Below are 27,803 nucleotides of genomic sequence, written 5' to 3'. Positions count from 1 at the left end.
GGGAGGACAGTTCAAGATGGACGTGTTGTTCCAGTAGTTTTGAGGCATAGGGGAGAAGTGATACGAGTCGATAGCTAGATACAGAGGATGGGTCAAGGGTGGGCGTGATCAAGGTACATATAAAGCATAAGGGGGAAGACCCCAGTTGTTAGTGAGAGGTTGAAGAGGTGGGATGAAGACTGGTGAGGTTTAGTATGAGGTGGGACAGGATCAGTCAAGTGCACAGGTGGCGAGATGTGATCTGGAGAGTAGAGAGGAAAGTTGGTCTTCTATAATGGCAGAGACACTGGTTTTGGAGGAGGAGGGCTGAGTTATGAGGAAGGGCTGTAGGCCTGAGCTTTCTCAGATGTTAATTTTCTGCTTGAAGAATTAAGCAAAGTCTGCAGCTGATATGAGAGGAGAGAGAGGGGGTGCTGGGGGATGGAAGAGACAACTGAAACTACTGAATAGCTGATTAGGGTTGCGAGACAGGGAGGATATAAGATATGAGAAGCAGATTTGTTTTGCTGCAGTGAGTGTGGACTTGAAGGTGGCGTTTTCCAAGGAGACAGGTCCCCATTAACTATACAAAAGGAATCTACTGAGAACAAATGCCAGGAAGATCCCTTCCACTAATATATTCAGTAAATCTACATCAGGAGAAAACAGCATCCTGAGTGAGAAACTCCACAACTGCTTTGCAGCGTGACCAGGAGCTGAGCAGATTGATATATAGAAGATTCAGGGAAACCCGTGACTTAATCATTTACACTTTGCGGCCCAGCTCCATACACATATGACTTGCACAGTACATGTACGGCAGATAGTAAAATATACCCAGCTTATGATGAATTGAACCCTTTAAGTCTTTCAACTTGTGGTTTTTGCTGACTTTGTTGCACTAGATTCATCAAAATGGCACATGAGACTCGAGTTTTGAGCATAACCTCAAGCTGTCTTTTTCCTAACTGGTTCTGCGAGTGCTTAAATGGGAAAAGTTGCAGCCAAATAACTGATATATTCACTCCAGGGAGGACTAGAAGAGTAGAATTGTGCCAAATTTTGCAACTTTTTTTTTTTAAATAGTCGCATTTAATGAATCTGTTTAATTCATCTGGAAAGTCACACTGACATAAAAATCAGAAACCGCTTGGAGGAAAAAAAAAAAAAGTACAAATAGTTTGATTAATTTGTCACGTCCAAAATGCAATGATGAATCGTGCCTAAAGCGTTCAACACCTATAAAACAAATGTGTGAGATATGACTGGCAGATAAAATTTTTGATTTTTTCTTTATTTTCAGACATTTCTCCACTCAGCACATAGATGTATTAAAATTGCAGAATCATCTGAAGATGGAGGCGCAGATTCTAGATTTGCTTTGGTCGTGTTAGTAAAAAAATAAGTGCATAGCAAGGTCATTGCGCTTTAGTTCATTACGTCCACATAGGACGAAGCAGATCCGGTAACTGATGTCCGGATTATTTGGGCTTCTTGTCCTTACTCAGCCGATCGGCGAATTCTACCAGAGTCCTTGTGGGGCGGCCGGACATGCCCTTGCGCAGATAAGGGACCTCATCCTTGTTGGACATGACTCCGGCTATATCCAGGTGAGCCCAGTGCGGGGACGTGACAAACTCCTTCAAGAAAGCCGCGGCCGTACACGCACCCCCAGATCTGCGAGAAGAAAACCTTTCATTAGTTTCTGTGGAGCAAGATACATTACCTCATGTATACTACTGATGTGGAAATTGTAGGTTTATTTTTTAATAAAATCCACATAAAAAGGAAAAAAAAAACCCCAATAATAATAATAATATTCCCATGATAGAAATTGATGACATATCCTGTAGGGGTGCACCCATGTGGTTAGGATCTCACCAATCATTTCTATAGGAATTCCAACAGATGAGCAAATCTGGATCTCCGTTTTGGTGATGGATGGAGGTCTCAGAGGCGGGGGTCGCTCTATGAGATACTTTAGAAACCTACTACAACCACCATATTTACATCCATTACCTGCTGTACTTCCCGACATTATTAAGGTCTGCGAGGGCCGACTCAGTCACTTGTTTAGTGTAATGATCAAAGAGAGGCATTCTCCATACACGATCCCCAGTCACAACGCTGGCCTGGAAGGAACATGAAACATCAGCAGTAAATTCAGCAATGTGGAGGACATCCCACAGGTCTAGAATACATACTTGGTGCCTTCCCACAAAAGGTGCAGGTGTACGGAGTTCTCTCAGGAGCTGAGCCGCCCCCATACAGAACAGATGCTGGCAGTGTTACACAGCTGGCAACTGCCTCTAGTAGCAACAACTGGAGCTAGCTCAGATCGCTGTATGACAGCTGAAATAGTGCTGAATGGGAAGGTGCTGATGGTTTCGTTGGCAGCCAGACACCTTCTGAAGCCCTCATTGCCTCCATCTTTGTGCTCCTACGCAGCCTTGCCCTATCTTAATAGGCGACTGGTAATTTTTATTATATATTGCTGCAGTATACAGAACAAGTTCAAGTAAAGAAAAACACACCCTGACAGTATGAATTGAATTCCTTTTCCTGATCTGAATCTATTTGGCATTGCTGCAAAATGAAGGAAAAACAATGAAAAATGTTAAGAATTACAATACTGGAAAAGACAAAAAATAAAGCCAAACTGAACATTTTTTTGGTCAACATAACCTCCAAAAAATGCAGTGAAAAATCAAAACGTTGCATGGACCCCATAATTGGGTCAAGGAAAAGAGAGAAAAAAAAATCTCGCCATGTGAAAAACAAGCTCTTGCACAGCTATATGAATGGAAGAAATTTTTTTTATTCTTTTTATTTATTACAAAAGTTCCAAATGTTTTCTTTAAGACCAAACAAAGGGGGGAGCCCAAACCTATGCAGCTTTGGCACTGTTGTAATTGCACTGACCTGAATAATTGTGTTCCAGGTCATTTACTGCACAATGAGCGCTATAAAAAAAAAATTAAAAAAAAAAGACAAATATAGTACAAAAAGTGAATGGTGTCTTTCAAAACTAGAACACACCCTCCTCCCAACCCAAAAAAAAAAAAAAAAAAAATCTCTCGTACAGTTATGTTAGTGGACAAATAAAGAGCTACTGGAATAAGGAAAGGGGGGGGAATAAAGTGAAATGAACAATGATTCAGACAGAAGAGCATGTTATGACAAGAAGATAGAAAGTAAAATGTTTCCGACCTCTTGAAGGTGATTCCAAAGCCAAGAAGAATTGGTGAAGACTCCAGTGGCTGCAGATCCCAGGGCTACGTCCATTGCACCTACACAACAATTCCCGGTGAGCCGCGCTCCTCGTGAGAAGACACAGGCAGACATCTACATACAATAACTGCATACAGCTGCAGTACAATCCCACAAAGTGAAACGGATAAAGCCGGGCTCCATCTGCACCAATCACATCCTGGTAGCTGGTTGTGTCTACTGACACTTCTTCCACCATTCATATTCCACCCAATTGCAGCCGCCATAAAGCACAGACCACCAGACAGACAATGCAAAACTAATAAAATATACAGCTAAAGAAAAAACAAACATTATTTCTCTACGACATACATTAATTATATTTTTTTGAAATCCAAATTAAAAGGGTTCTCCAGTTATTACCGATCCATAGGACTGGTGATTAGAGTTGAGCAAATTTGTTCGGGTTCCCTCTTATTCGGCAAGCTATAAGCGCTTACCAAATAAGCTGCAGAGGGAACCCGGCTTCCTGGATCACACCGGCTGAACGGCTCTGCAGCTGCATGTGTCGCGCCTGTGTCAGTCACAGCATGTGACATATGCAGCTGCGGCGGCGATCAGCTGATGGGCAGGCGTGATCCAGGAACCCGGGTTCCCTCTGCAAAGTCGCCCAAGTCTACTGGTGAAATCTTACTGATCGGTAACCGTATTGATCGGCAAAATTGGAACTTTTATCTCTGGTTAAATAGAGCGGCAATGCAGATACCTGACCGCTGCTCTGCTCATCCTATGGGGGGCTGCCCAGTGCTGCACTCGGCTTTTTCTGGCAGCCCAGTAAGAGGAGGTATGGAGCAGTAATCAAGTATCCAATCTGCCACTCAATTTTGTAACTTGAATTAAAAAAAAAAGCTCAATCAGGGACAGTTATTCCCTGGTCAGACCCTCACCGATCAGTAACGGATCATCTATTCTGAGCTGGTGAAGGGGGATGGGGCCTGGCTACACCCGCCCATTAAATTCATCAAAAGTGGGGGGTGATTCTTACTCTACAAGTGTTACTCCAGTCCTGTTTCTTGCGAGGTGCATGGATCCGCACAGCAGTGATAACGAGTTTGGGGCATCCTAAGTGGCGCGCGCCTCTCACGTTGAGACCCCACACTTAATGAATCGGAGCCCATGTGTACATTCTTCCAGCCCCTTCCATCATGTGTACGCAGCTCCCATACCTGTTAATGTCGCTGCATTTACGATCGCTCTTGCATTAAAGTTGTGTGCGTAACACAGAGCGTCCGCCAACAGCAGCCGTCCCTCCGCGTCAGTGTTATCTACCTGTGAGGAAACAGCAGCAGTCATGGATTTACTACTTTGCCATCTATAAAATAAAACAAACTAAATTGCTGTTCAGATCTGATCAGTACAGGGCAAGGGATCAATACTTATTAGAGGAGAACCCTTCATCTTGCGGTTAGATATCTGTATTCTATTGAAATATAGGACTCGCACTTTATCTATAATAGTCACAAAACTGGTGGCATTAGAGAACAATCCGGCTCTATCGTGGTCTATTCTAGAAAGATCCTGCACTGTAATAAATCTAAACCCTGAAGGACTGAATACAGCAATTTATCCACTATTGTGGGATGGGTTTATATTTTGCTCGTGTCCCCCTTCTGTGGAGGCTTCTTGCCTTGTCTTTTCAATTGTAATTTGTTTTTATATATCCATCGAAAAAGTCAATATTTTAATTATGAAGCTGGAATCTCTTCCTATCTGACAGCTACTGACTATTGCAGGAACAGATATAGGTGGTGTATTGAATAGTGAAGTGTCTACCATTATCCTCCTTGGATATATAGGATTCAGCATTACCAGTGTTGCTTTATATAGGAAAAAATCCCGCTCTCATTGGAGCACCACCATGACAGCCATAAGGAGTCTTCAGCAGACCCCCAGCTGTCATGGCAACCCATTGTGAGACCGCGAGCACCTCGCATTGGAGCCAACAGCCAATTAGAACAGCGCGCTCCTCAGGACGTGAGCTGTGAATGCCGCTGTCAAAAGACTGGCAGCTAAGTTTAACAGGTTAACACCTGTGGACAGAGCTCCGCTCTACACAAGGATGTTAGAGGCAGATGATGGCTGAATAACACAGCCATCATCTGCTGGGAAAGATGCAATCTCAGTTCCTGAGCTCGCATCAAAGACAGGGTGCCGACAGATATCAGTAAGGGGTTAAAAAACAAAAACAATAATATGTTTGGGGGTTCAGTACTGGATTAGTGTAAGGGACTCTATACTAATACTACACAGCACAATGAAAACACTTGCCTTACCGGGGCCCCCAACACACGCTACGCCATTGACTATACATGACAAATGTATGGCCACTCCTCAGTGCCACTTTGAACTGGATAGCACTACTAACAATGGCTCAGGGTGGCGAGTTTTGAGCTGGTTCTCCATTGTTTGGTGGTGTTGGTACAGAACACTTTCCAGCTTCACACTGACCATGTACATCTAATGGTCCAACCCATCACAGGCCCCGCTACACATTGCCTTGGGTTACAATGAGATAAGAGCATAAACCCAGGGGCCAGATCTCCATTTATATCATGTTTACTAGGGAGCCAAAAGCTGAGGAAACCTAGGGCAAAGCTGATATTTGTATTCGTCACCCTACTAAACTCCTACTAGTCAGGATAATGGCCGTCACCACAGCCGGCAATGGGTGAAGATTACCTGGATGGTCTTCCCCGTTCTTGGCCTTCACCACATCCCCAGGCTTATTAGCTCTGCCGCTGGGCATATTTTCACACAGTGGAGCCAAACCTTACAGGACGAGATTAACACCATCATTAGTTTTACAGAAACATATTACATACAAGATAAAAAGTATCAGACAGGAGTAGAGATGCCATAGAAAACCTAGGACCAATGCTGAGTAACTACAATGGCCGCTGTTTGGGAGCCTCTTGGCAACAGGATCAAAGACTTGGCCGACTTCCTACTGTTCTGATAAGCCGCTGCGTGACGGGTGTTTTACTTTGTACCAAATTGATTTTTTTAAGTAATTTACTGCAGAATAATCAAATATAAAAAAAATGTCCTAAAAAGTGGTCCATGGGATGGGACAAGAAAGTAATCCATTATCGCATTTTGCCTGTTTTAAAGTTTATTTTTGTGTGTTTACGTGTCTATTTTTCTGTTTTTGCTGTCCCCGCCATTGTTGCCAGAGTTTGGGTGGTTTCGTGGAGTTTTTGTCCGATTCATCAATGGATTTAAAAAGAAAAAAATGCAGGTCAGCTATCTACTCCAATCTCCCTCTTCAGTTTTTTTTTCTTTTAGAGAAACTTCACAAAAAAAAGTGCCACAATTCTGGGCAATTCTCCCCCCCTCCATGGAAGACAAAAAGCAATTTTAGAGAACTTTTTATATGTCACACTTAAACGCTTTAAGTTTTGATCAGTGAGGGTATGCGAGTTTAGCACCCCCCCACTGATACATAAAACAAAAAGGTCAGGGGCACTATAATCAGAATTGTGCCCTTTTAGCTCATTTTTGGAGGGGCAGGGTTAGCATTGTATATGCTCACAAAAGTATATAAGTGGTCTGCGAAGGTTTCAGCACTCCGACACCATTAATCAAAACAGTTGATGTGTCGGAAGTTACCGTACTTAAATTGGGAGGGGAAAACATTTACAGCCAGATTTTTAAAAATTGTTCCACTGCATTTAAAACAAAATTAATTTTCAAATATTCCACAAATTTGTGTACACAGCTCATACCACGGTATGTGGTTCAATTGGTGGCATAAAAGTAAAAGTGAATAAAACTGTCATTTTCATATAGCCTTTATATAACTAAAATTGAAAGATAAATACTGTATTATTTTGCACTACACTCTAGGTTTAGAGAGCACAAAATAGGAAAAACATTTTTCCTACTAACTAAAACTTCCCGGGTAAAATGGAGAGGTCATGATCACTAATTTTAATGCACTAGGGTAGAATAGGAATGTAATAGATCAATTGTTAATGTGTATTATACACACACAGATCTGCTACGTATAGACACAGCTCTGAAACATTTGCACATTTATAGATGCACACAGCTCTGCTACATTTCCACATTTATAGATGGAAAACAGCAAAAGAGCAAAAAGGTTTACCGGTACAGGCCTCCAGACAAATGCACCATCAGGATGCAGTGGACCCATACAATTAACCCCTTCATGACCCAGCCTATTTTGACCTTAGCGACCTGGCCATTTTTGACAATATTGACCAGTGTCCCTTTATGAGGTAATAACTCAGGAACGCTTCAACGGATCCTAGCGATTCTGAGAATGTTTTTTCGTGACATATTGGGCTTCATGTTAGTGGTAAACTTAGGTCGATAATGTTTGCATTTATTTGTGAAAAAAACGGAAATTTGGCGAAAACTTTGAAAATTTTGCAATTTTCACATTTTGAATTTTTATTCTGTTAAACCAGAGAGTTATGTGACACAAAATAGTTAATAAATAATATTTCCCACATGTCTACTTTACATCAGCACAATTTCGGAAACCAATTTTTTTTTTTTTGGGAAGTTATAAGGGTTAAAAGTTGACCAGCGATTTCTCATTTTTACAACAAAATCATTTTTTTTAGGGACCACCTCACATTTGAAGTCACTTTGAGGGGTTTATATGGCAGAAAATACCCAAAAGTGACACCATTCTAAAAACTGCACCCCTCAAGCTACTCAAAACTACATTCAAGAAGATTATTAACCCTTCAGGTGCTTCACAGCAACTAAAGCAATGTGGAAGGAAAAAATGAACATTTTAATTTTTCCAACAAAAATTTTCTTTTAGCATCAATTTTTTCATTTTCACAAGGGCAACAGGATAAAATGGATCCTAAAATTTGTTGGGCAATTTCTCCTGAGTACACCGATACCTCATATGTGGTCATAAACCACTGTTTGGGCGCATGGCAGGGCTCAGAAAGGAAGGAGCGCCATTTGACTTTTTGAATGGAAAATATACTGTAATATTTAGCGGTTGCCATGTCGCGTTTGGCGTGTCCCTGTGTGCCTAAACACTGGAGCTCCCCCACAAGTGACCCCATTTTGGAAACTAGACCCTCCAAGGAACTTATCTAGATGCATAGTGAGCACTTTGAACCGCCAGGTGCTTCACAAATTGATCCGTAAAAAAAAAAAAAAAAAAAAGACTTTTCTTTTCACAAAAATTTTATTTTAGCCTCAGTTTTTTCATTTTCACATGGGCAATGGGATAAACTGGATCCTAAAATTTGTTGTGCAATTTCTCCTGAGTACAAGGATACCTCACATGTGGTCATAAACCACTGTTTCGGTGCACGGCAGGGTCCGGAAGGGAAGGAGCGCCATTTGACTTTTTGAATGGAAAATTAGCTCCAATCGTTAGTGGACACCATGTCGTGTTTGGAGAACCCCTGTGTACCTAAACATTGGAGCTCCCCCACAAGTGACCCCATTTTGGAAACTAGACCACCCAAGGAACTTATCTACAGTCATGGCCAAAAGTTTTGAGAATGACACAAATATTATATTTTCACATTATCTGCTGCCCTCTGGTTTTTATGTGTGTTTGTCAAATGTTTTTATCACATACAGAAATATAATTGCAGTCATATTATGAGTAGCAAAAGGTTATATTGACAGTTAGAATGAGTTAATGCAGCAAGTCAATATTTGCAGTGTTGACCCTTCTTCAGGACCTCAGCAATTCTCCCTGGCATGCTCTCAATCAACTTCTGGATCAAATCCTGACTGAGCAGTCCATTCTTGCAAAATCAATGCTTTTATTTTGTCTGAATTTGAAGGTTTTTGTTTGTCCACCCGTCTCTTGTTGATTGACCACAAGTTCTCAATGGGATTAAGATCTGGGGAGTTTCCAGGCCATGGTCCCAAAATCTCTATGTTTTGTTCTCTGAGTCATTTAGTTATCACCTTTGCTTTATGGCAAGGTACTCCATCATGTTGAAAAAGGCATTGTTGATCGCCAAACTGCTCTTGGACGGTTGGGAGAAGTTGCTCTTGGAGGACATTCTGGTACCATTCTTTATTCATGGCTGTGTTTTTAGGCAAGACTGAGAGAGAGCCCATTCCCTTGGCTGAGAAGCAACCCCACACATGAATGGTTTCAGGATGCTTGACAGTTGGCATGAGACAAGACTGGTGGTAGCGCTCACCTGGTCTTCTCCGAATAAGCCGTTTTCCAGATGTCCCAAACAATCGAAAAGGGGATTCATCAGAGAAAATGACTTTACCCCAGTCCTCAGCAGTCCACTCCCTGTACCTCTTATAAAGAAGCAACTGAAAAAACAGTGCATAAACATCCAAAATAGGCAGAAATAACATGAATCTTTATTAAGGACACAGATAAAAATTGGCATGACAGAAGTGACACAAGCAGAACGCACAGAGGTACAGAGATTCCCTAAGGTATATCAATATGGTATAATGTATCTCCATTAGTGGTATATACAAGCCGACTAGTCATAGTGAAATAAAGGGTAAAATCCCCAGACCGTCAGGCAACCCCAAAGAAGGAGGTTATGAGAGATCAAAATACAAACATAATACTCATACCTAAGGGGGCACTGGACCACCGGCGCAAGGAAGACAGCCCAACGTATGTTTCGGAAGCTACACCGCTTCCTTCCTCAGGGGGTGTGTCATAAAAGGCCACCGGGTGTACTATAAATAGGGGTCCAAATAAACCTGAGCGCCAATCAGGGGAGCGACCAACCACCCACCCACCAACACGTCCGGGCTGGCGCTGACAATACACGGGGCCCCGTGACGTCAGACGCCAGACCACGGGCGGATGGGGGTGGAGTTAGGCGCGCGTCACCCACGCATGCGCAAACGGCCACAAAATGGTCGCGGCCATCTTGACTGGGGGCATAATAGATGGCAAACAGAAAAATATGATATCTAACATAGTATTTGACCAAAAAAGAGCGCCAAATGTTTTACCAGTATCTAGTGCATCACATAGCGACTATATTAGGCACCATGGATAAGTATCCAATAGCATAGGTGGATAAGGTAACCGCACATGCGCAAATGACCATAAAAAATTTATATACGGCCATCAAAGATGGAAACACACCTAATAGTAAGCGTAAAAAATACCAATGTATTTATATGAAAATTTATAGATTGTTACAAAGCATCAAAAATGATTAAACACGAGGGTTATAAGGATATAGGGTAACCCAACGTATTCCAGTCCTATACAGGTTTATGACAACAATATATATACCCCATGCATTAGTTTAGTCAAAAATTATAGCCATAAAAATGTACATAGTCCTATTATAATCTAAATGGAATAAGTTAGCCCAAAAATAATGCTATTACAATGAAATATAAAGAATAATCTCTATCAACCGCATTATTATGCATTGCCCCCATATATATAACTACATATGCTTGTAAATAGAGGTGTATACAGCCATATATCAATGATCACCACATAGAAGTCCACCCATAAAAAATGGAAAAAAAATGGGCAACAAAGAGAACACATCTTCATCTTCTTGTATAGGAGAATGTTGATATATTCATAGAAGAGACGATCATATTTATCCAAAGCCTCCAGAAGATATTTCGGACCCAGACAACCCAACCAAAAAGATGCCAAATCTAAAAGACTAAAATAAAACAAAGTTAAAAAAGTTAAAAAAGACACAACAAATGTCACTCCAGAAGTGTAACAGTACCACAACGGGGGAATAGGTGGAGGAGAAGAGGGAAAGATAAAAGGAAAACTCACAAAAATGGAACGAATGAAAGACATTCGTTAAGGCCATATGGATGGACTGTTTTCAATTTCCAAATCCATTTAGCTTCTAATTGACTCAATCTTTTAGAGAGACCCCCACCTCGAATATCAATTTTCAGGGCCTCAATGCCCCATACCATAAGTGAGGTGGAATCACAGCCATGGTGCTCCTTGAAATGTCTAGGTATAGTCCTCAGGGTGGAAGCATCCGTGTGGCCACGAGCCGCCTGAATCCCCAACACGTGCTCCCTGACTTGGACCTTGAATTGTCGCGTAGTAAGGCCTACATAAATAAGGCCACAGGGACACGTAGCATAGTATATGACATACCTAGTCGTACAGGTAATGCGTTGTCTAATACTGAAGACCTGATCTCCACTCGAATTGTTAAATTCAGTACACCGCATAATGTTGGGGCAGGCGACACAGTGGCCACACGGATAACAACCAACCCCGGGAATGTGACCATCCAGAAAGGTAGTTTTAGAGCCCACAGCGTAGTGGCTCATAACCAGATGATCCCTTAAGTTTCTAGACCGTCGGAACGCCATGGCTGGTCTCTCTGTTGTGATCCTGTTAATGACCGGGTCAATGCGGAGGATAGGCCATGCTTTATCAAGGGCAGAACGAACAGCCTCTGATCTAGAGCTAAAAGTAGTAATAAACCTAACAGTTTGGTTACCCCTAGATGTATTGGACATCCCTGATCTATATAATAAATCCTGCCTAGTAGCATGCTTAGCTCGATTGAAAGCAATTTTGATGGATCTCCGGCTATATCCACGTTCTAGAAATCGTTGACGAAGCTCATCCGCCCGATGAAAGAATGTCTCATCTGTAGAACAGATACGGCGCAGTCGTAAAAATTGACCGATGGGTACCACCTTAATGACATGTCTCGGATGTGCGGATGAGGCGTGCAGCAAGGAATTTGTCGCGGTAATCTTTCTAAATATGTCTGTTTGCACCATCCCATAGGGGTCCCTCCTTACGGTAACGTCCAAAAAGTCCAATTCATTAGCATCAGATGTGAACGTAAGTATAATATTACGGTCATTGTTGTTCAATTTTGAGATAAGCTGCGCAAGGTCGACGGAGCTGCCTTGCCAGATGAAGAATATATCATCAATGTACCGCGTCCAAAGGGGGACACGGCACATTGACACATCCTCATCTGACAAAAAGAGGTCCCTCTCCCACAGCCCCAGGAATAGGCCAGCATAGGTGGGCGCAAAGGCCGCACCCATGGCGGTCCCCTGGAGCTGGAGGTAGACCTGTTATAGAAAATTGACCTATAACCCCCTCTCATACTTATCTCAGCTGGAAACAATTCTGAAAAGATCTCTACGGGATGGCGTTATCACCAAACCATTATTTTCAGCATTAATGGTTCCTGAACCCAAGATCCCAACTCTGTATCTGCTCCCTAAGATACATAAGAGCTCCTCGGTGCCACCCGGACGACCTATAGTGTCGGGACGTGGCAACTTTCTGGAAAATATAAACAAATGGATAGATTACCACCTGCAACCTCTTGTTATGAGCCTCCCTTCCTTCCTCCGTGACACTGGGGATCTGCTGCGCAGGGTCAACAGACTCTGCCTTGAGGGTGACACTCTTCTAGTTTCAGCAGATGTGGAGTCCCTATATACTAACATCAGACATTCGGATGGCCTGAGAGCCGTGAAATTCTTTTTGGAGACTTCTCCTTTGGCTCCCAGGCTTAGGGACCTTCTGCTGGAACTATTAGAGTTCACCCTCACGCACAATTTTTTTGTGTTCAAGGGGTCCTTCTACCTCCAGCTCCAGGGGACCGCCATGGGTGCGGCCTTTGCGCCCACCTATGCTGGCCTATTCCTGGGGCTGTGGGAGAGGGACCTCTTTTTGTCAGATGAGGATGCGTCAATGTGCCGTGTCCCCCTTTGGACGCGGTACATTGATGATATATTCTTCATCTGACAAGGCAGCTCCGTCGACCTTGCGCAGCTTATCTCAAAATTGAACAGCAATGACCGTAATATTATACTTACGTTCACATCTGATGCTAATGAATTGGACTTTTTGGACGTTACCGTAAGGAGGGACCCCTATGGGATGGTGCAAACAGACATATTTAGAAAGATTACCGCGACAAATTCCTTGCTGCACGCCTCATCCGCACATCCAAGACATGTCATTAAGGCGGTACCCATCGGTCAATTTTTACGACTGCGCCGTATCTGTTCTACAGATGAGACATTCTTTCATCGGGCGGATGAGCTTCGTCAACGATTTCTAGAACGTGGATATAGCCGGAGATCCATCAAAATTGCTTTCAATCGAGCTAAGCATGCTACTAGGCAGGATTTATTATATAGATCAGGGATGTCCAATACATCTAGGGGTAACCAAACTGTTAGGTTTATTACTACTTTTAGCTCTAGATCAGAGGCTGTTCGTTCTGCCCTTGATAAAGCATGGCCTATCCTCCGCATTGACCCGGTCATTAACAGGATCACAACAGAGAGACCAGCCATGGCGTTCTGACGGTCTAGAAACTTAAGGGATCATCTGGTTATGAGCCACTACGCTGTGGGCTCTAAAACTACCTTTCTGGATGGTCACATTCCCGGGGTTGGTTGTTATCCGTGTGGCCACTGTGTCGCCTGCCCCAACATTATGCGGTGTACTGAATTTAACAATTCGAGTGGAGATCAGGTCTTCAGTATTAGACAACGCATTACCTGTACGACTAGGTATGTCGTATACTATGCTACGTGTCCCTGTGGCCTTATTTATGTAGGCCTTACTACGCAACAATTCAAGGTCCGAGTCAGGGAGCACGTGTTGGGGATTCAGGCGGCTCGTGGCCACACGGATGCTTCCACCCTGAGGACTATACCTAGACATTTCAAGGAGCACCATGGCTGTGATTCCACCTCACTTATGGTATGGGGCATTGAGGCCCTGAAAATTGATATTCGAGGTGGGGGTCTCTCTAAAAGATTGAGTCAATTAGAAGCTAAATGGATTTGGAAATTGAAAACAGTCCATCCATATGGCCTTAACGAATGTCTTTCATTCGTTCCATTTTTGTGAGTTTTCCATTTATCTTTCCCTCTTCTCCTCCACCTATTCCCCCGTTGTGGTACTGTTACACTTCTGGAGTGACATTTGTTGTGTCTTTTTTAACTTTTTTAACTTTGTTTTATTTTAGTCTTTTAGATTTGGCATCTTTTTGGTTGGGTTGTCTGGGTCCGAAATATCTTCTGGAGGCTTTGGATAAATATGATCGTCTCTTCTATGAATATATCAACATTCTCCTATACAAGAAGATGAAGATGTGTTCTCTTTGTTGCCCATTTTTTTTCCATTTTTTATGGGTGGACTTCTATGTGGTGATCATTGATATATGGCTGTATACACCTCTATTTACAAGCATATGTAGTTATATATATGGGGGCAATGCATAATAATGCGGCTGATAGAGATTATTCTTTATATTTCATTGTAATAGCATTATTTTTGGGCTAACTTATTCCATTTAGATTATAATAGGACTATGTACATTTTTATGGCTATAATTTTTGACTAAACTAATGCATGGGGTATATATATTGTTGTCATAAACCTGTATAGGACTGGAATACGTTGGGTTACCCTATATCCTTATAACCCTTGTGTTTAATCATTTTTTATGCTTTGTAACAATCTATAAATTTTCATATAAATACATTGGTATTTTTTACGCTTACTATTAGGTGTGTTTCCATCTTTGATGGCCGTATATAAATTTTTTATGGTCATTTGCGCATGTGCGGTTACCTTATCCACCTATGCTATTGGATACTTATCCATGGTGCCTAATATAGTCGCTATGTGATGCACTAGATACTGGTAAAACATTTGGCGCTCTTTTTTGGTCAAATACTATGTTAGATATCATATTTTTCTGTTTGCCATCTATTATGCCCCCAGTCAAGATGGCCATCTATTATGCCCCCTTTTGGAAACTAGACCCCCAAGGAGCTTATCTAGATGTGTAGTGAGCACTTTGAACCCCCAAGTGCTTCACAGAAGTTTATAAACGCAGAGCCATGAAAATAAAAAATCATTTTTTTTTCCTCAAAATGATTTTTTTAGCCCGATATTTTTTATTTTCACAAGGGTAACAGGATAAATTGGACCCCTAAAGTTGCTGTTCAGTTTGTCCTGAGTACGCTGGCACCCCATATGTGGGGGGGGGAACCACTGTTTGGGCGCACGGCAGGGCTCAGAAGGGAAGGAGCGCCATTTGACTTTTTGAATGGAAAATTATCTCCAATCGTTAGCGGACACCATGTCGTGTTTGGAGAGGCCCTGTCTGCCTACACTTTGGAGCTTCCCCACAAATCACCCCATTTTGGAAACTAGACCCCCTAAGGAAGTTATCTAGATGCATAGTGAGCACTTTGAACCCCCCAGGTGCTTTACAGAAGTGTATAACGCAGAGCTGTGTAAATAAAAATATTTTTTTTTCCTCAAAAATTTTTTGATTTTTTGATTTGATTTTTTAGCCCGCTATTTTTTATTTTCACAATAGTAACAGGAGAAATTGGACACCAAAAGTTGTTGTCCGGTTTGTCCTGAGTACGCTGGTACCCAATATGTGGGGAGGGACCACTGTTTGGGCACATGTCGGGGCTTGGAAGGGAAGTAGTGACGTTTTGAAATACTGACTTGATGGAATAGTCTGCGGGCATCATGTTACGTTTGCAGAGCCTCTGATGTGCCTAAACAGTGGAAACCCCCCACAAGTGACCCCATTTTGGAAACTAGACCACCCAAGGAACTTATCTAGATGTGTGGTGAGCACTTTGAACCCCAAATGCTTCACCGAAGTTTATAACTCAGAGCCGTGAAAATAAAAAATCATTTTTTTAGCCCCCAATTTCTTATTTTCCCAAGGGTAACAGGAGAAATTAGACCCCCAAAGTTGTTGTGCAATTTTTCCTGAGTACGCTGATACCCATATGTGGGGGGTAAACAACTGTTTGGGCACACGTCGGGGCTCGGAATGGAGAGAGCGCTGTTTGACATTTTGAACGCAAAATTGGCTGGAATAAATCGTGGCGCCATGTCGCGTTCGGAGACCCCGTGATGTGCCTAAACAGTGGAAACCCCTCAATTCTAACTCCAACTCTAACCCCAACACACCCCTAACCCTAATCCCAACCATAACCCTAACCACAACCCTAACGCCAACACACCCCTAACCCTAATCCCAACTCTAACCCTAACTACAAGCCTAATCCTAATCCCAGCCCTAACCCTAATTCCAACCCTAACCCTAATTTTAACCCTAATTCCAACCCTAACCCTAGTCCTAACCATAACCCTAATTCCAACCCTAACCCTAATTCTAGCCCTAACCCTAATTCTAGCCCTAACTATAACCCTAATTACAACCATAACCCTAGTTCGAACCCTAAATGGAAAAAAAAAATATTTTTTTTATTTTATTATTTGCGCCTGGCTATGGGGGTGATAAAAGGGGGGTGTATTTACTTTTTTTTCATTTTGATCACTGTGAGAGTGTATCACAGTGATCAAAATGAAAAATGAACGGGCAGCCGGCAAATTCATGGGCGCCGCCATCTTGGACAATGGTAGGCGCACTGCGCATGCGCCCGCCATTTTCCAAGATGGCGGGCCGCTGGGAGCCACGGCGGGACACCGGGAGCACCATCGGAGGTCCCAGGGGGGATCGGAAGGTGGGAGGGAGCGATAGGAAGGGGAGGGGGAGCAGATGATGACGGCGGCGGCAACCGGTTGTTTCATCGGTATTCTTGCACCTGTGTTGCCATCTTAACCCCTTCACGACCCATGACGCCTACGTAGGCGTCATGAAAAGTCGTGCCCAAACGACCTATGATGCCTACGTAGGCGTCATGCTATAAATAGCCCCCCTGCGGGTCGGGTGACCGGGGTCAGTCGGTGTGGGGGGGGTCGGGTGTCGGTGTCTAGCCATGTCCGATGCTATTGCAGCATCGGCCATGGCTGGATTGTAATATTTCACCAAATTTCATTGGTGAAATATTACAAATCGCTGATTGGCTGTTTCACTTTTAACAGCCAATCAGCGATCGTAGGCACGTGGGGGTTAAGCCACGCCCCCTGGGATTAACCGTAGAGTGTCCTCTGTGTGCGGGTCGGGTGACCTTTCAGTGACCCCGGTCACCCGACCCGCAGGGGGGCTATTTATAGCATGACGCATACGTAGGCGTCATAGGTCGTTTGGGCACGACTTTTCATGACGCCTACGTAGGCGTCATGGGTCGTGAACGGGTTAAGATGGCAACACAGGTGCAAGAATACCGATGAAACAACCGCTCGCAGCCTACCAATACATGGAGGGGGCGGTTGCCTGGTATGTTAATGCACAACAAAACACTTGTATGCGGCGCTGTTCACACTATGGCCATGCACAGCATCCAGGCCAGCCTAGTAGAGACACCCTTCTATGAGCTCAGGCGGGCTGGCCCAGCGCTATCAAAATGCATGCCATGTGAACAGACACCGCAGTTTACAAGACCAAATGGGCCCAAGTGCACCCTGAATAAAAAGTGCAAAAAACACATTAAAAAATGTGGAGCATTGGCTGACATTTTGGCCAAAATACGCGAGCCCGTAACCTGCGTCAAAAATCTCCACGTTTACGGGTACCCAACACTAAATCCTAAGCTGATATTTTGGCCATCTTAATTATATGGGTCCACTGCATCCTGACTGCATTTGTCTGGATGCCTGGACGGGTAAACCTTTTTGCTCTTTTGCTGTTTTCTATTATTGGTGGATTTTCAAGTCTGTGCCGTATCACATTTATAGATGCACACAGCTCGCTACATTTGCACATTTATAGTTGCACACAGCTCTGCTACATTTCCACATTTATAGTTGCACACAGCTCTGCTACATTTGCTCATTTATTGATGCACACAGCTCACTACATTTGCACATTTATAGTTGCACACAGTTCTGCTACATTTCCACATTTATAGTTGCACACAGCTCTGCTACATTTGCACATTTATAGTTGCACACAGCTCTGCTACATTTGCACATTTATAGTTGCACACAGCTCTGCTACATTTGCACATTTATAGATGCACACAGCTCACTACATTTGCACATTTATAGTTGCACACAGCTCTGCTACATTTCCACATTTATAGTTGCACACAGCTCTGCTACATGGGCACATTTATAGATGCACACAGCTCTGCTACATTTGCACATTTATAGATGCACACAGCTCTGCTACATTTCCACATTTATAGATGCACACAGCTCTGCTACATTTCCACATTTATAGATGCACACAGCTCTGCTACATTTGCACATTTATAGATGCACACAGCTCTGCTACATTTCCACATTTATAGATGCACACAGCTCTGCTACATTTCCACATTTATAGATGCACACAGCTCTGCTACATTTGCACATTTATAGATGCACACTGCTCGCTACATTTGCACATTTATAGATGCACACAGCTCTGCTACATTTCCACATTTATAGATGCACACAGCTCTGCTACATTTGCACATTTATAGATGCACACTGCTCGCTACATTTGCACATTTATAGATGCACACAGCTCTGCTACATTTGCACATTTATAGATGCACACTGCTCGCTACATTTGCACATTTATAGACACACAGTGATTGGAAAGGATGCGGTGTCTAGTAATGGGCAGTCTGACTATTTCGGGTGACCTGGATAATTTGGCTTCGCTCAAAGAGAGCAGGGCTCCTTTGGATCCCAATTAAATGTGAGATCACCCTAGAGGACACATACACACATTTAAAATGGACTTTATACTGCCGAAACCCCGCAAACGTGTAGCCAACCAATACAACTGCTGGCAGGGTTTCAGCCACCAAACACTGTAATTTTACCCCCAGTGAGAGCCATTCAGAGACTTCAGGTGGCCCTCACTGGGATGCTGGCTCTCTTCGTTCACAGAGCCAGTTCTTTGTACGGGGTCGCTCGTGAACCACTAGAGTTTGCGTTCTCCTCCATCACAGGAAGCTTCCTCCGGAATTTAAGACACACACTTTTTAGTAGTAAGTTTTTCTTACTAAAAAGTGCATCTGATAATTTTTGGGGATAACCACACTTACTTACCAATGAGGTTAATGGGTAATTTGAGAGTCGCAGCAGTCAAGATGGCAGAACAGACCGTCGCTGCACCACCCATATCCGCTCTCATTGCATCCATTCCAGATGATGGCTTCAAGGAAATCCCACCACTTAGAAAAAGAGACATTTTGGGGTCAGTGGTACTTTCAACAAGGCACAAAATGCTCTGTAGTTTTAGTCTGCACATATTCATCAGGAGGATGTGCGCCCAGCTGATAGTTGCTGCCCGGGGCAGGGACTGTGCTAGTAGTAATACATTGCTTCCATCATCTAGGTACACACAAGTAAAAAAACCTCCATACTGTCCAATAGTAGTCAGCAAGTGTTTTCAAAGGTTGTGCAACCCAATGTCATACCGTACGTGATGTGTCTCTGACCTGTCAAAAGTAACTCCTTTCCCCACAAACACAAGAGGAGGCTCGTTAGGATCACGGCTGCCAGTATAATGGATTTCCAGGAACACCGGCGGCTCATCAGATCCTTTGGCCACACTTAAAAACGCTCCCATTTGTTGCTCTTCTATCCAGGACTTTGATCTAGGAAACCAAAGTGGAAGCATATCACTGCATGGCATACAGTCGCTGTAACTATAGTCTACTGGTTAAAAAAAAATGCAACATTGTATGTATTCAAATAACCAAAATTCAGTCCTAGTTACAAGAGTTCTAAATTGCACAAAAAAAGCCCAAAAAAGAAAAAACTCAAAACATGAAATACATACAAGAAAGGTATACTGCAGAGAATGATGGGGTGGTTGTATTAATACATTTAGAATATCCCCTGGAAGAAGCATTTCTTGCGAAACACTTCATCTCACATCTCATCCTTTCTGCAATATTTACAGCAGATATGTCCGCAGTCTTACCTAGTGAGCACCTTAACCCCGTCCCCCAATGCTCCAGTCTTTTGTTGAATTATCTCAGCAAACTTTGACGGAGTCACATAATTCGCTGGAGATTCCATCAAGTAACGAGCCAAGTTCTGCCCCTTCGCGTAGGAAACTCCTTTTTGCCAGGCATCTAGTTCTTCACTAAATAGAACAAATCATTCTGGGTAAACACACTGCAGGCTAGATACAAAGATGATTTTTTTTCCAACTTTATGGAAGCCGTCCACAGATTTTCTAATATGCAGCAAATACGCAAAAAAAGGGAAGAAAAAAAAAAAGATACAATAACAAAAGATGTACCTGTGTAAGATTGCAACCGCATTCTCCACATCACCACTAATACTATACAACTGAAGTACTAATCTGCCACCAATATTTCCTTATTTTTACATTAGGACGATTTCCAATGTATACTTATTATATTGTTATCCCAATATTTGTGCCATATGTACAATAATGTGACAATTTTGCTGAATGTTATCACATTTGCGCACACACAAAAAACAAAAAACAAAAATACGGGAAAATAACCAAGGAGTATATACTTTTAGGCTATGTGCCCACGCTAGCGTTTTTAAACGCTCAGGAAAAGGATCCCCTTTCCCAGAAAACGCGCGTCTTTTTCCGCGATTTGACGCGTTTTTGACGTGTTTTTTTGACACGCGATTTCTGGGATCATTGGGGATGGCTAAAAACGCTGAGCAATGCGGGAATTAATGAGCATGCTGCGTTTTTAGCTGCTAAGCGATTCCTGAGCGGTTAAAAACGCATGCATTGGCACAAAAAGCCAAAAATGCATGCAAATGAATTAGAAGCATCTTGTAAGCATTTCTGCAGCGTCTGAGCCGGCACAAACGCTGCGGAAACGCATACAAAAATGCAACGTGGGCACCCAGCCTTAAAATGTTTATTATTTATTATTATTATTATTATTATTATTATTATTATTCATGTTAAAATTGACACAACAAAAGAAGAACAAAGGAACTACTGGACAGTCAATAGTGGGGACGCTATAAAGTACCGGTGACATGAGGTAGTACGCTTATCATACAGTTAGGTCCATATATATTTGGACAGAGACAACATTTTTCTAGTTTTGGTTCTAGACATTACCACAATGAATTTTAAACAAAACAATTCAGATGCAGTTGAAGTTCAGACTTTCAGCTTTCATTTGAGGGTATCCACATTAAAATTGGATGAAGGGTTTAGGAGTTTCAGCTCCTTAACATGTGCCACCCTGTTTTCAAAGGGACCAAAAGAAATTGGACAATTGACTCCAAGGCTATTTCTTGGACAGGTGTGGGTAATCCCTTCATTATGTCATTCTCAATTAAGCAGATAAAAGGCCTGGAGTTGATTTGAGGTGTGGTGCTTGCATTTGGAAGGTTTTGCTGTGAAGGAAACAGCGGTCAAAGGAGCTCTCCATGCAGGTGAAACAAGCCATCCTTAAGCTGCAAAAACAGAAAAAACCCATCCGAGAAATTGCTACAACATTAGGAGTGGCAAAATCTACAGTTTGGTACATCCTGAGAAAGAAAGAAAGCACTGGTGAACTCATCAATGCAAAAAGACCTGGGCGCCATGGAAGACAACAGTGGTGGATGATCGCAGAATAATCTCCATGGTGAAGAGAAACCCCTTCACAACAGCCAACCAAGTGACCAACACTCTCCAGGAGGTAGGCGTATCAATATCCAAATCTACCATAAAGAGAAGACTGCATGAAAGTAAATACAGAGGGTTCACTGCACGGTGCAAGCCACTCATAAGCATCAAGAATAAAAAGGCTAGACTGGACTTTGCTAAAAAAACATCTAAAAAAGCCAGCACAGTTCTGGAAGAACATTCTTTGGACAGATGAAAACAAGATCAACCTCTACCAGAATGATGGAAAGAGAAAAGTATGGCGAAGGCGTGGTACAGCTCATGATCCAAAGCATGCCACATCATCTGTAAAACACGGCGGAGGCAGTGTGATGGCTTGGGCATGCATGGCTGCCAGTGGCACTGGGTCACTAGTGTTTATTGATGATGTGACACAGGACAGAAGCAGCCGAATGAATTCTGAGGTATTCAGAGCCATACTGTGTGCTCAGATCCAGCCAAATGCAGCCAAACTGATTGGTCGTCGTTTCATACTACAGATGGACAATGACCCAAAACATAAAGCCAAAGCAACCCAGGAGTTTATTAAAGCAAAGAAGTGAAATATTCTTGAATGGCCAAGTCAGTCACCTGATCTCAACCCAATTTCGCATGCATTTCACTTGTTAAAGACTAAACTTCAGACAGAAAGGCCCACAAACAAACAGCAACTGAAAACCACCGCAGTGAAGGCCTGGCAGAGCATCAAAGAGGAGGAAACACAGCGTCTGGTGATGTCCATGAGTTCAAGACTTCAGGCAGTCATTGCCATCAAAGGGTTTTCAACCAAGTACTAGAAATGAACATTTTATTTACAATTATTTATTCTGTCCAATTACTTTTGGTCCCTTTAAAAACAGGGTGGCACATGTTAAGGAGCTGAAACTCCTAAACCCTTCATCCAATTTTAATGTGGATACCCTCAAATGAAAGCTGAAAGTCTGAACTTCAACTGCATCTGAATTGTTTTGTTTGAAATTCATTGTGGTAATGTCTAGAACCAAAATTAGAAAAATATTGTCTCTGTCCAACTATATATGGACCTAACTGTATCTTATAAAGCAGCATAGACAACGGTACAAGGGGCAAAACATCCAACAGTTCAAGCCAAATAGCTTACAGCATGGAAGCATTACTTACATAAAAGGTCCTACTTGTTAAAGCGTTCCCACCGCCCCAACATACGTTTCATCCAGTACTTCCTCAGGAGGCGTGTGAAGTACTAGATATCTTATTTATAAGATATGATAAGCATACTACCTCATAAAATCCCTGGTCTCTGCTGCAGATGTAATAGCGCTGTGAACCCTGAGCTGTGTATAATCCCACCCACATCCCTGACTGGCAACTTACTGTGTATAGGCAAAAAGCTGCCAATCAGTGGTGGAGGTTACATAGATTAGCTGGACTGCCTGGCACGCTACATCCAGTCCCCCAATGATCATCTCTTTGCTGATAAAACAATGATTGTATTGAAACTACAGCAAGCAGCTGATCAAGTGACACATCGCCGGAATCAGTCCCTATAGTATGCTGCTCTCAGATTACATACCAAAACCTGCTGATGGATTCCCTTTTAATACTGTGATAAATATATATAGATTTTCGACAATGCAGCTAATTCTGGAACACGTTTACTGCAAACGTCTTGGGAAACATTATGCAAAATGCTATAAAAGTGTCATTCCATGTGGGGTACAGTTAATCCTGTGCTTTTCCTATAGCGGCACAGACGTTGCAGCACAATTATGATGTTCCTGCACTTGACTCGCAGTGTTGAGCGCCCAGAGAACATACAGTGCCTTGCGAAAGTATTCGGCCCCCTGGAACTTTTCAGCCTTTTCCCACATATCATACTTCAAACATAAAGATACCAAATGTAAATTTTTGGTGAAGAAACAACAACAAGTGGGACACAATTGTGAAGTTGAATGAAATGTATTGGTTATTTTAAATTTTTGTGGAAATTCAAAAACTGAAAAGTGGGGCGTGCAATATTATTCGGCCCCTTTAATGTAACACTTTGTTGCGCCACCTTTTGCTGCGATTACAGCTGCAACTCGCTTGGGGTATGTCTCTATCAGTTTTGTACATCGAAAGACTGAAATTCTTGCCCATTCTTCCTTGGCAAACAGCTCGAGCTCAGTGAGGTTTGATGGAGATCGTTTGTGAACAGCAGTTTTCAGCTCTTTCCACAGATTCTCGATTGGATTCAGGTCTGGACTGTGACTTGGCCATTCTAACACCTGGATACGATTATTTGTGAACCATTCCATTGTAGATTTTGCTTTATGTTTGGGATCATTGTCTTGTTGGAAGACAAATCTCCCATCCCAGTCTAAGGTCTTTTGCAGACTCAAACAGGTTTTCTTCAAGAATGGTCCTATGTTTGGCTCCATCCATCTTCCCATCAATTTTAACCTTCCTCCCTGTCCCTGCTGAAGAAAAGCAGGCCCAAACCATGATGCTGCCACCACTATGTTTGGCAGTGGGGATGGTGTGTTCAGGGTGATGAGCTGTGTTGCCTTTACGCCAAACATATCGTTTGCCATTGTTGCAAAAAAGTTCGATTTTGGTTTCATCTGACCAGAGCACCTTCTTCCACATGTTTGGTGTGTCTCCCAGGTGGCTTGTTGCAAACTTTAAATGACACTCTTTATGGATATCTTTGATAAATGGCTTTCTTGCTACTCTTCCATAAAGGCCAGATTTATGCAGTGTACGACTGTTGTCCTATGGACAGACTGTCCTACCTCAGCTGTAGATCTCTGCAGTTCATCCAGAGTGATCATGGGCCTCTTGGCTGCATCTCTGATCCGTCTTCTCCTTGTATGAGATGAAAGTCTAGAGAGACAGTCGGGTCTTGGTAGATTTGCAGTGGTATGATACTCCTTCCATTTCAATATGATCGCTTGCACAGGGCTCCTTGGGATGTTTAAAGTTTTTAAAATCATTTTGTATCCAAATCCGGCTTTAAACTTCTCCACAACAGTATCACGGACCTGCCTGTTGTGTTCCTTGGTCTTCATGATGCTCTCTGTGCTTCAAACAGAACCCTGAGACTATCACAGAGCAGGTGCATTTATACGGAGACTTGATTACACACAGGTGGATTATATTTATCATCATTAGTCATTTAGGACAACATTGGATCACTCAGAGATCCACAATGAACTTCTGGAGTTAGTTTGCTGCACTGAAAGTAAAGGGGCTGAATAATATTGCACGCCCCACTTTTCAGTTTTTGAATTTCCACAAATTCAAAATAACCAATAAATTTCATTCAACTTCACAATTGTGTTCCACTTGTTGTTGATTCTTTATCAAAAATTTACATTTGATATCTTTATGTTTGAAGCATGATATGTGGGAAAAGGTTGAAAAGTTCCAGGGGGCCGAATACTTTTGCAAGGCACTGTAGATGTGAAGAGCTTACTGAGCCTTTGCAGGAAAGGTTTCTGTGGCTCAGTGTGTAACACTTGCTTTGCAGCACTGGGGTCCTGGGTTGAATCCCGCCAATAACATCTGTAAGGAGCTTGCATGTTCTCCCAGTGTTTTTGTGGGTTTCCTCCCACACTCCAAAGACAGACTGATATGGAATCTAGATTGTGATCCCCATTGGGGACAGGGATGATGTCTGTAAAGTGCTGCGGAATTAATGGCGCTATATAGTGGAATAAAATAAACTCTACCTTCCATACGGCATTGTTGAGACTTTTTTCTTCTTTTTGGCCTTAAGCTCATCATATTCATATAACCCCAGAACGGCCCCTTCTGCCGCGGCCTGAGCGTCTCTGCAGGGGTCAACGTCAACATGTGCAATCTCCAAATCCTGCATGTGCCTACAGCCCGCTGGGTGGGAAAGCAACAAACAGTCAGAAGTCAGGGCAGGTAAAGCCCCCACACGCAATAGATGTCCGGCTGACTGCTAAGGCACCAGACCCCTCACTACATGGCCGAGTGTTCCTGTGTTCTCTATGGGGGGGCCGCTGTCGGACTCCTCCAGCGTCAGCTCATCTCCATGGAGAACAAAAGGGTTGATGCTTTTAAACAGGTGTCTGACCTGTCATAGACCCCCGTACACGGACTCACTGCTGACCTCTCACACATTGGCAGGGTCAGTCCACTTTATGCTGGTTTTACATTAGCATTTTTTGCGCAGCACAACGTGCGTGTCCATGGGCATGCCTACCTATGTTTAACATGGCGCGCGCATGGTCTTGCGTTTGCACGCGTTCATACGCATTTTCGTGCACACGTGTTTTTTCGCCGTGTGCGCCTAGGCGCGCCCGACGCAACCTGTTGCATTTTTTGGTCTGCTGAAAGGCGTAAAAACACGCATGCGCACAGAATGTGACAAAATAACGCATTACAGTCTATGGGAATGCAGGTGTGTGCATGGACATGCGTTTGTCTGTGTTTTCGTGCGCATGCGTTTTTGGGGTAAATATGTGTAGAAACTGGTTTTAACCCCTAGAGAACGAATGCGCAAAAAAAACGCAAACGCATGCAAAAACACATCATGCGTTTTTTGTATGCGTTTGTATTGGGCACGATGCGCTGCACAAAAAAACACTAAGGCCTCTTTCACACATCAGGTTTTCGCTGTCAGGCGCGATCCGGCGCTTTTGACAAAAACCGGATTCGGCGAAATGCAATGCCGGATCCGGTTTCCCCCCATTGACTTGCATTTGCGCCGGATCGCGCCGGATGGCCATGCGTTTCATCCGGTTTTCGCCGGATTTGGCAATGTGTCTCAATCCGGCGTCTGGAAAAACGGCTACTGTAACGTTTTTTGTCTCCGGCGAAAAAGCCGGACACGCCGGATCCGGCGCGTCCGGCTTTTTCACACAATGAAAGCCTATGAGCGCCGCAATGCGCCGGATTCGGCGACAGCCGGATCCGGTGGCCGGATCCGTTTTTTTTGGTCTGAGCATGCTCAGTAGCTCTGCCCACAAGACACATATATAAAAGCAAGACAGTGGGACCCTCAGCCACACCCAACATGCCACCCAAGACAGCAACCAGGCGCAGGAGAAGGCAGGAGACCACTGCAGCAGCACCATCAGCACCATCACCACGCCAAATGGAGCAGCAAATGGAACATGCTGAGGAGGGGAGTCCAGCAGCAGATGAGAGACGGTAATTATCAAATCCCCCATTCCTCCAAACTAGGGCCATGGAATATCAAGATATTCATTGGCCCTTTGTTTCTCTTTATTCAACAGCCGCCCAAGAGTTGCAGCAGCAGCACTGGCAGCAGCAACACCACCCACAGCCATGGAGTCTGGCCAGCAGGAAGACAGCACATCTTCTTCTGGGAGCCCTCCCTCTCATCGTCAGCGTTTGACGGTAAGTTTTTATTTCCAAAATCCATCATCTCTGGAATATATGTGTATTCATTGCCTTTTATTTCAAAACAGGAATCACAAGCTGAAGAGGAGCTCCCAGAAGAAGAAGGAAGGGGTGGACAGACACCTGGAGTGGGCTCACAATTGGTAAGTTTTTGGCATCAAACGCAGAAACACAACATCACACTACACACAACACATAGAAAACAATGTTCTGCAGACCACACACAGCAAACAAATGCCTACATCCTAAGAAATAACATTTTTTGTTTTCTTCTCTAGTCTTCCCAATCTGGTGCTCGGTCAAGAGGTCCTCGCAGTGCCTCCCAGGGTCGTCGGCGACAGCAACGCGGCGGTCACCAGCGTGTAAGTATAAATATTTTTGCTTTTTTTTTTTTGCACTTTTTATTTCATTTCTTTTGTGGAGGCCAATTATGTTATTTTTGTCTTTTTCTTTAACAGCCTTCACAGAGTGGTCCCGACTCTGACGGTGAGGATGGAGGACTCGATGTGGACCACCTCATCGATCTCGTCAGAGAAAGGGAGCCGCTCTGGAATATGGCTGACCGACGCCACGCTGACCTGATCGTTACCCGACGACTCTGGGAGGAAATCTGTTCGCTCCTTGTGGACCGCTGGGAGGACCTCGATGCTCGGGCCCAGATTAAAGAGCGTAAGTATATACAGTACCGGTTGCTTGATGTAAACCAGTGTTTCCCGAACAACAGTCCTC

General features: G+C 43.3%; 1 pseudogene; it reads right to left on the bottom strand.

The window, feature by feature from the left end:
• Positions 1-1,252: 1,252 nt before the first annotated feature.
• Positions 1,253-27,803, bottom strand: LOC141088536 (cytosol aminopeptidase-like; annotated as a pseudogene).

Source organism: Dendrobates tinctorius, unplaced genomic scaffold, assembly GCF_039654945.1.
Source record: "Dendrobates tinctorius isolate UK_male_01 unplaced genomic scaffold, ASM3965494v1 ptg000039l, whole genome shotgun sequence".
Taxonomy (NCBI): Eukaryota; Metazoa; Chordata; class Amphibia; order Anura; family Dendrobatidae; genus Dendrobates; species Dendrobates tinctorius.
This window is presented reverse-complemented; position numbering and strand designations above follow the sequence as displayed.